The 9,849-nt window shown below is 43.3% G+C and overlaps 1 pseudogene; it reads right to left on the bottom strand.

Annotated features, from left to right (window-relative positions):
* Positions 1-8,553: 8,553 nt before the first annotated feature.
* LOC133055368 (U2 spliceosomal RNA) lies at positions 8,554-8,781 on the bottom strand (annotated as a pseudogene).
* Positions 8,782-9,849: the final 1,068 nt, after the last annotated feature.

Below are 9,849 nucleotides of genomic sequence, written 5' to 3'. Positions count from 1 at the left end.
GCCGATGAATAAAACATCGAGGTGGTGGAGTACGATGAGGTGTATAGATGATCTGAATGTGCAGCTCATGTGGACTGATTCGTGTGACACAGTCCATTCTGGGTGAAGAAAAACAAAACAATCATAGGTTTTAAAAAAGAGTTTTCCTCCTGCCAGGGAGCCTATACATGATTTTTTTTTTTTTTTTGAAATATGACATTTCTTTTATAGTGATTCCTTGCCTTTGAGATGCAACTCAGGTCAATGAAGGATTCAAGAAAAGAATAGAAATGGTCCTGGAGAAAGTATCTTCCCACTTACATTCTGGGATAAATTCAATTAAATTCTCCCCTTGGATCAGAAATTGCCGTGGGTCTTCATGCTGAGATCCTATCCTGACTATAGCACATCCATCAGGTGGGAGGAGTGATCTCAGAGAACTAGTAGAAAAACACAGGGAAACTCACCCGCCAACCAAATTGTTCAATGTCCAGTGCCTTTGGTGGGAGCACTTCTTTGACTCAGTGAAATCCGTGTCATTTTGTCCTTAATGAAAGTAAATTGCCTCTTTTTCTTGTATAGTTGAGTTAGTAATTTACTGGCGAGGTTTATGTGGTTGTGATACAACTTGAAACCACACTGCAGGTACCACCCCAACACCGAGACAGCCCCATCATCCTCTGAGGCCAAAGCTCCCCATGTGAAAAGGATGGGTAAGCTGGATGGACTCTAAGGGCTCCTGTGGACTTTACATTCAGCAAAAATAAGAGGCTCCATGCTGCTTAAACATCCATATCCTCTTACACCCTGAACATGTGAGTATAAGCTTGTTTTCCTCTGTTCATTCTCAGTGTTGAAAAACCTTAAGATACTTTGGTCAAAAGGCCTTGGATTTAGTACCAAAAGCCCAGTTAACTAGTTCTTATCAGCAATGTTAACACTGTTACGTTTCCAAACAGAAACACTAAAAAGTGTGAACATGGGAATTCCCTGACCATCCAGTAGTTAGAACTCTGCCTTTTCACTGCCAGAGACCCAGCTTCAGTCCTTGGTCTGGGAACTAAGGTCCTGCAAGCCATTTGGTGCGGCCAAAAAAAAAAGTGTGAACAGTAGCTGACCACTCAGTTTCCTATATACATATCTCATTTGATCCTTATAAAACTATTATTACTCCATTTTTTTCACATTGACTACTTAACATTTTTGATTGTTTATTGTGGTAAGCACTCCTAACATGAGATCTTACCCTCTTAACAGACATTTAAGTGCACAATACAGTATTGTCATCTACAGGCACAAAGTCACATAGCAGATCTCTAGAACTTAAACATCTTGCATAACTGAACTTTTATGCTCATTAGTTAGCAACTTCCAATCCCCTCCCCACAGCCCCTGGCAATCATCATTCTATTCTTTGTTTCTAGATGCTTACTCCCATTTTATATATAAGGAAATGAAGGTTCTAAGATGTAAATAAATTGTCCATACCATACAACCAACAAGTAGAGAAGCCAGAGTTTGGGCCCATACTGACTCTAAAGGCCAGTGTTTCCAGGACACCTGTGAAAGGAGGTGGGCTTTTGTAAAAATACTAACGGCTAGCTATTAGTGAGGAGTTTCTATATGCCTGAAACTATGCTAAGAGTCCCAACATGGCAGCTTCTTATCAAAAACTTGTTAGGAATTTAGTATAATTGTCTCCATTTCACAGAGGAGGAAACACGCGTGTAGAGCTAGAATATCACACTGAGAATCAAATCAGGCAAATTGGATCCCGAAGTTCAGTCATGAAATCACTGAATGTGCTGCCTCATTCCCAAGATGGGAAGGAAGGAGGGAGCTTACCTGCTCCGTAAAGCTCCTGAAGGCATAGTTTTTTACACCAAATTATCCCCCAAAGAAAATAGGTTCCATGCTTTCTGACAGTGCCCTAAAGTGATGCTATTTTGGTAGTGACCCTAAGGATACAAGGATCCACTGTGGCTGAAATGCCTGCCTTGGATCACAGACGCTTGGCTCTCCCTTCTAAATACAATACCCAGCTGAATTCCTTGTACTTCAAGGGGAAAAATAGAGTTTGAGAAGTTCTAGGGCACAGTAGAGACAGAAACCCAAATGATCATAGGTTACTGAAGGAGCCCAGTGACCAAATCCTGCCATAAGACTTAGGGCATCCCACAGCCTTGAAAGGAAGTACAGTGTTGTCTGTTGTGATCTCTCCATTTTCATTTCTAATTTTGTTAATTTGGTTCTTCTCCCTTTGTTTCTCATCCCTTAATGAGTCTTGCTAATGGTTTGTCAATTTTGTTTATTTTTTCAAAAAACCAACTTTTAGCTTTGTTGATTTTTGCTATGGTCTCTTTAGTTTCTTTTGCATTTATTTCTGCCCTAGTTTTTAAGATTTCTTTCCTTCTACTAACCCTGGGGTTCTTCATTTCTTCCTTCTCTAATTGCTTTAGGTGTAGAGTTAGGTTATTTATTTGGCTTTTTTCTTGTTTCTTGAGGTAAGCCTGTAATGCTATGCTTCCCCTTAGCACTGCTTTTACAGTGTCCCATAGGTTTTGGGTTGTTGTGTTTTCATTTTCATTCATTTCTATGCATATTTTGATTTCTTCTATGATTTGTTGGTTATTCAGAAGCGTGTTATTTAGCCTCCATATGTTTGAATTTTAACAATTTTTTTCCTGTAATTGAGATCTAATCTTACTGCACTGTGGTCAGAAAAGATGACTGGAATGATTTCAGTTTTTTTGAATTTACCAAGACTAGATTTATGGCCCAGGATGTGATCTATTCTGGAGAAGGTTCCGTGTGCACTTGAGAAAAAAAGGCGAAGTTGATTGTTTTGGGGTGAAATGTCCTATAGATATCAATTAGGTCTAGCTGGTCCATTGTGTCATTTAAAGTTTGTGTTTCCTTGTTAATTTTCTGTTTAGTTGATCTATCCATAGTTGTGAGTGGGGTATTAAAGTCTCCCACTATTATTGTGTTACTATTAATTTCCTCTTTCATACTTGTTAGTGTTTGCCTTACATATTGCAGTGCTCCTATGTTGGGTGCATATATATTTATAATAGTTATATCTTCTTCTTGGAATCCCTCCACGTCGGAGGCATGCAGCTTCTCATTGCAATAGTCTCCACACCACTTTGCCACACTTTTAATTTCTCTGTCATTTCTATCCCCATTCATTGATGACTCTGATATTGTGCTCAAGTCAGCCATCCTTTCCCATGGTTCACTCTCTCAGATCAAAGGTTCAAAGTGCTCTCTAAAATGCCCATGAAATTCAATCATTTAAGCTATTTCACTCAACAAGCCCCCACCAGGTCTTTTTTCCAACTTCATGGAGACCTCCAGCCCTTGACTCTTACCTGCTTTCTCTCTCTCTGTCAGTTTTCTCTTCTTATCCTTACACCAGCTAGACACAAAGGACCATAACTAGTGCCTAAACTTCCTTTATCTTCTGCCGTTTCAAAGTACCTACCCTGACTCCCGCTCCAGATGAATCTAACTGCTTTCTCGTGGCTGCATCTGGACTACTGGGTACCAATGGAGGAAATAACACAAGTTGGCTCACTGGTACCGTTAGAAACTCATGGCCACCACCCTCAACTGTATAGGGAGTTCTACTAGGTTTTCCTAGTCAGTTGATATTCCTATTATTTTCAACACTTTCTCCTCTTCTTAAATCTCAGATTCCCTTGCCTCCTTACTTTCTATTTATCCTTAAATCCAAATATGTAAATGCTCCTGCACTACTCCTACACATCGGTTATTGAGACCCCACCCAGATACCCTTAACGGGGAGGCACACCCATCCCCCAACTGCTGTGGGGGTTGGCTGCTAATGGCTTACTCCTGCACCCTTCCTAAAAGATTGCCCTTGGTTTATGGAGGCTGCCTTACCCAGAGATGCAAGACAGCAGCTGATGGGTAATGGTGTAGGGTTATAAAGGTCCAGCCCCTTTGCCTCAAGGCTAGACAAACTCAGCTGGAGCAGTTCACAAGTCAGAGCTCCTTGAGGGGTTGGGCGGAGGCTGAATTTCTGAAACCACACCATTGCTTAGCTTTTTTCCCTTCAAATCCCTGCTTCCCATACTGCCTTCCATGTTTTTCTTGGGAACACTCCCGCAGTAAATCAGTAGCACAAAATCCCCATGTCAAGCTTTACTGCTAGGGAACTCGACATAAGATGGCCATTGACTTCTTTCCTTCCTTTCCTCTCGTTGGAACTGAGTGATCCCTGCTCTTACTCAAGGCCAGTGTTTCCCTCCTCCAGTGTTCTGGATCCTGTGCCGTTCTGTCTTCCCAGGAACCTTGAAAAATCAACAGTCCTTTCTCTTTTCTTGGCTCACTCCATCAGGACTGAAACAAGCTCACGCTTCTATCTTAAAAAACGAAATCTCCTCTCAGCCCTACCTTCTCTCCAGCCACTGCCCTCCTCTCTCTTCTCTCTCATAGCCAAGCTTCAGCAGTAGATTGTCAGAGATTTTACGCAATTTTTTTCATGGTTACATTTCTCCTTCATATGTACACTATAAAGTGTCCATCCACCTTATGGAAAGATCATGGACAACTCAAGACATGACCAGAAGTGAGCCCTTTCAGCATGTGCCTACCATTCTTATTGTTATTTTGAGCTTTCCTGACATATGAGCTGGTGAACGCTGCCCCGTGGTGCTGTTTACATGTGTCTCCTCCATTTCCTCTCCTCCTATCTTTTCTCAGCCCACTCCAATTTGAACTCTTCCCCGCCACTTTACCTCTGAACTCAAAATGCTACCAAATCTAATGGGTGACTTTCAGTTCCTATCCTGCTTGGTTCTCCCCCTCTTCAGTGCATTCCCTTTCCTTGGCTTCTCTCTGTTTGCTTTCCCCCTGCCTATCCAGCTGCTCCTTTCTGGCCCTTTTTGACTTCCTCTTCCTTCAGTGCCCATTAAATGATAATCTCTCTCTCTCTCTCTCTCTCTCTCTCTCTCTCTCTCTCTCTCGGATCTACCTGGAGCCTTAGTTTTTCTCACTCTGCATGTGCCCTAAGCTACTACATGTATTTCCAAGGCTTTAATTACCATCCTTATACAATGGATTCACAAAATATTCAACTCACGCCTTTCCTTTGAACTCCAGACTCATATAGTCAACAGATTTTGCTACATGTTCTTCTGGCTACTTTAAATATGCCTTAAACAGAATATGTCCAGAATCAAATGCCTAGTTTTTCTACCCAAACTGATCCAGTGCCAACTTGATGGACTTAAGAAATAGCATCACCACTCACAGAATTTCTCAAGTCAGTAATTTATGAGTCACTTGTCACTCCTCCCCAGCCTCATATTCAATCAATCACTGAGCCCTGTTCATTCAATTTCTTAAATATTTCTCAGATATAGCCCTCTACATATTTTCCCATGACAGCATGCTAGTTTAGTCATCGTTTCTCATCTAAAATATCACAGTCATCGCCATGTCTCTATCTATAATCTTTATATCAATCAGGGGTTAGTTGCAAGTAGAAACCACTTTAGCTTTTATGTATTGTTGTTTAGTCACTAAGTCATGTCTGGCTCTTTGCGATGAAGAAGGAACTCATAGGGCCTGGACTCCATCTCAGGCCTGTCCGTGCTGGCCGTGCTTGGCTGCCTCTCCAGCGGACTCTGAACTCTCTGCTTAGTGCCTGTGGGGACGACAATGGAAGGATAAGACCCCCTCCAGACAGGGGAATCTTGAAGATCACATCCAGGCTACTCATTGCCTAAGAGGAAGCATACCGTAATCACCCCTGTCTCCGGACAGGTCATAAACTTTTTTTCGTATCCATCAGGATGTAATCACAGGCTTATCGATTATTAACTGGTTGGAATGTAACTGCGGGCTTATTGACTATTGACTGTTTGGACTCGTACACATGGGGTAGGTGGTGGGTTTAGACACGTACGCATGGGGTATAAAAGATTTTCACAAATGCTGGACGGGGTCCTTGGCTAAGAGGAGACTCTGCCTTGGGCCCGCCGGTGTAATAAACTGCACTCCACTATCTGCATTGTCCTTCTGAGTGAGTCTGTTTCCCGGAAAGCATGGCTATAACAGCGACCCCATAGATTGTAGCCCACCAGGACCCTCTGTCCATGGGATTTCCCAGGCAAGAATACTGGAGTGGGTTGCCATTTAATACAGGAAACAAGGAGCTTGCACAATCCTGGAAGGACTGGAAGGCTCTGGGCTAGGCTTCCAGAAGTAACATCCAGAACAATACAACAAGATGGGCCCAGCAGGGCAATTGCTCCCCTACCACCATCAGGAAGGTGGAGAATCAGGGAGCCATCACTATAAACTCTGACACTAAGAATATCACATTAGATGTGATCTGAGGTCACAAAGGAAATAAAGTTGCCATTTTTCTGGTGCCTGACATTGGGCTGCTGCTGCCAGGAGAGCCAATGGCCATGACCAATCTTGCCGGCTTCTGGACCTCCCAGATGTGTGTAACTGATGGAACATTATCTGCTACACAACCTGAGCTGGAACCTGGTCTTCTGCAGCCTCTGTCATACAGGAAGGTTTGGGGAGGCTGAATTGGACACTGAACCAGTCAACAACCTCCCATCTGCCATCATCTTCCCATTGATACCCTCATATTTGCTCTTTCTCTCCAACCCCCTTTCCTCTCTGCTGCCAGAACAATGTTTTTTTTTGTTTTTTGGTTTTTTTTTTAGAACAATGCTTTTAAAGCTCAAGGCAGATCACAAAATCTTCCTAAAAGTTCACTGATGATTTCTCATTGCTTTAAAAATATAATCCAAATCCCTCATCATGGCCTATAAATCCATGCATAGTGTTTATCACTTGCTTACTATGGGACAGGCACTGTACTAAGTGATTTTCATGGATTAACTCACGTAATTCCCAAAATAAGTTTATGAGTCAGGTACATTATCTCAGTTTTACAGATGAGCCAACTTTCCGAGATCAACTTCTCAAGGTCAGCCTCATTTCAGAGACAGGCAATTAGACTTTCTGACTCCGTAGGCCGTGCACTTAGCTCTGTGCTGTACTGTCCCCATCAAGACAAGCCCCGGCAACGTCTGCAGCCTCATCTTTTACCTCCACCTCCCTCACATCCTATGCTCTGCTCAGGTGGACAACCTCAGTTCTAGAAGATGGTGTGCTCTCTTGTGCCTCCCAACTTTGAACTTATTACTTCCTCTTCTAGAATGTTTTCTTCCTCTTTTTCCCTAGCTCATGTCTGCTCATCCTGCAGGACGACTCGGCCAAACACCTTTCCTCTGAGAAGCCTCTCCTGATTCCTTGGAGGATGCTGAGTCCCTAGGATACCACATCTTTTCTACTTGAGCACTTCACATGCTTGGAATTATCCACAAAGTTATCTAATAAGTCTTTATTTAGGTGGATGGACCTAGAGACTGTCATACAGAGTGAAGTAAGTTAGAAAGAGAACAACAATGATCATATATTAATGCATGTATGTGTAATCTAGAAAAATAGTACAGACGAATCTATTTCCAGGGTAGGAATAGAGATGCAGACATAGAGGACAGATATGTGGATACAGAGGGGGAAGGGGAGAGTGGGATGAATTGGGAGGTTAGGATTGACATGTATCCACTTCTGTGTGTAGAATAAGTAACTAGTGGGGACCTATGGTATAGTGCAGGGAGCTCAGCCCAGAACTTTGTGATGACTTAGATGGGTGGGATGGGGGGTAGGTGGGAGAGAGGTCCGAGAGGAAGAAGATATATGTAAACATTTGGCTGATTCCCTTCACTGTACAGGAGAAACCAACACAACATTGTAAAGCAATCATGTATGTGTGTTAGCTGCTCAGTCGTGTCTGACTCTCTGCAGCCCCATGGACTATAGCCCCCAGGCTCCTCTGCCCATGGGATTCTCCAGGCAAGAATACTGGAGAGGGTTGCCATTCCCTTCTCCAGGGGTTCTTCCCAACCTTGGGATTGAACTCGGGTCTCCCGCATTGCAGGTAGATTTTTTACTATCTGAGCTACCAGGGAAGCCCTAATGTAATCATATTCCAATAAAAAATTGATCAGAAGAAAATTCTTTAATATCTGTCTTCCTCACAAAACTGCATGGTGACAATTACTCTGCCTGTCGTGTTCATCACCCTCCCAGGTGTCTAGAATTTTGCCTGCTACAAAAGGAGCACTCAGTAAATAGTGATAAACTGACTGACTAAAGGAATGAAAAATTTTAAACTCATCCAAAATAAGAGTGACAAAAATAAAAATAGCTCAACAAAAAGCATGGACAAATTCCTCCTGAAAAAAGAAAGAGGAGTGATTAAGGGAAACAGGGAAGTTTACAGAGGTTGTCAAGCTCCTGGGTTCATTTAGGAGCAGAAAGCAGTGGGAGAGAGAAACAGAGCTGCAGTGTGACTGGATCCCTGCGTATAGACTGGATCTCACCCCACGCCCACCTTGAAGTGAAGTGAAGTGAAAGTCACTCAGTTGTGTCCAACTCTTTGTGACCCCAGGGACTGTAGTCTGCTAGTCTCCTCTGTCCATGGAATTCTCCAGGCAAGAATACTGGAGTGAGTAGCTGTTCCCCTCTCCAGGGGATCTTCCCAACCCAGAGATAGAACCCAGGTCTCCCAAATTGCAGGCAGAATCTTTACCATCTGAGCCACCAGGAAAATCCAAGAATACTGGAGAGGGTAATCTATCTCTTCTCCACTGGATTTTCCCAATCCAGGAATCAAACCAGGGTCTCCTGCATTGCAGGCAGATTCTTCACTTGATCTTAGCCAAAAGGCCGAGAAGTGATGCAGGCAGATTCTTTACCAGCTACGAGGGAAGCCCATGCCCACCTTGAATTAGATCCAAATCCACAGTGTTATATATCTAGGAGTTTGGCGTCAACTGGGGAGTGTATATTTCACACCACGTGGCCAAACTTCATAAATACTCTCTTTAAACATCTCTGTTTCATCCCCAAAGTTCTCTTCAGATGCCAAACTACTGACCCCTTTCTCCTCTAGAGTAGCCCTTCCCACAGCTTCCCCAACCAGGCCAGACCCAGCTTCCTTCTCACCAGAGGCTATCCAGATTCTGTGTGTCCCTGTCTTTCTTTCTTTGGGTAGGACAGTGGAGTCATCCTCTTAGAAGCTCCAGGGAGCATCTCCACACCTAGTCCCTGCTCAATAGCAATGCCTCCTTCTTGGGATCCATCTCCCATGGAAGGCAGTGCTTAGTCGTTCAGTTGTGTCTGACTCTTTGCGACCACATGGACTGTAGACCACCAGGCTCCTCTGTCCATGGGGTTTCCCAGGAGAGAATACTGGAGTGGGTAGTCATTTCCTTCTCCAGGGAGGATCTTCCTAACCCAGGAAACAAACCTGGGTCTCGTGCATTGCAGGCAGATTCTTTACCAACTGAGCTAGGGTGGATTGTAAATATCGTGAGGATATTTAAGGGGATATTAAACCAGTGTAACTTTTGTCCCTGTCCCTTCCTTCCTGGTCACATGAGCTTCCACATCAAGAACTGCACCAGTAGGCTCAGATCATAGAGTATATTCTATGATGTAGCAAGAATGCTTTTCCTTCTTCTATTAAGTCTGAGCCCTGAAACTCAGCTCCCTGGGAAATAGGATAAGTGGTCTCCAAAACAAAGTGTGAAATGAAACATTACTTCCAACATAATGAAGTATAGGAAGAAGTAGGGTGAAGGTGTCAGACATGTGTCCCCTCTGTCTTCCTCATTGGGTACAAGTGTTGCTGGGGTTGGTAGAAATATCCTTTTAGGTAAGGGAGAGCCAAGATCATCATTAGTCTGGGAGTTGGAAAGGTTCATACTTCACTGGGCATTGCCTAGGGAAAGTGACATATACATG

This window comes from Dama dama, chromosome 4 (genome assembly GCF_033118175.1).
Source record: "Dama dama isolate Ldn47 chromosome 4, ASM3311817v1, whole genome shotgun sequence".
Lineage (NCBI taxonomy): Eukaryota > Metazoa > Chordata > Mammalia > Artiodactyla > Cervidae > Dama > Dama dama.
The sequence above is the reverse complement of the archived record's forward strand: the minus strand, read 5'-3'. Positions and strand labels throughout refer to the sequence as shown.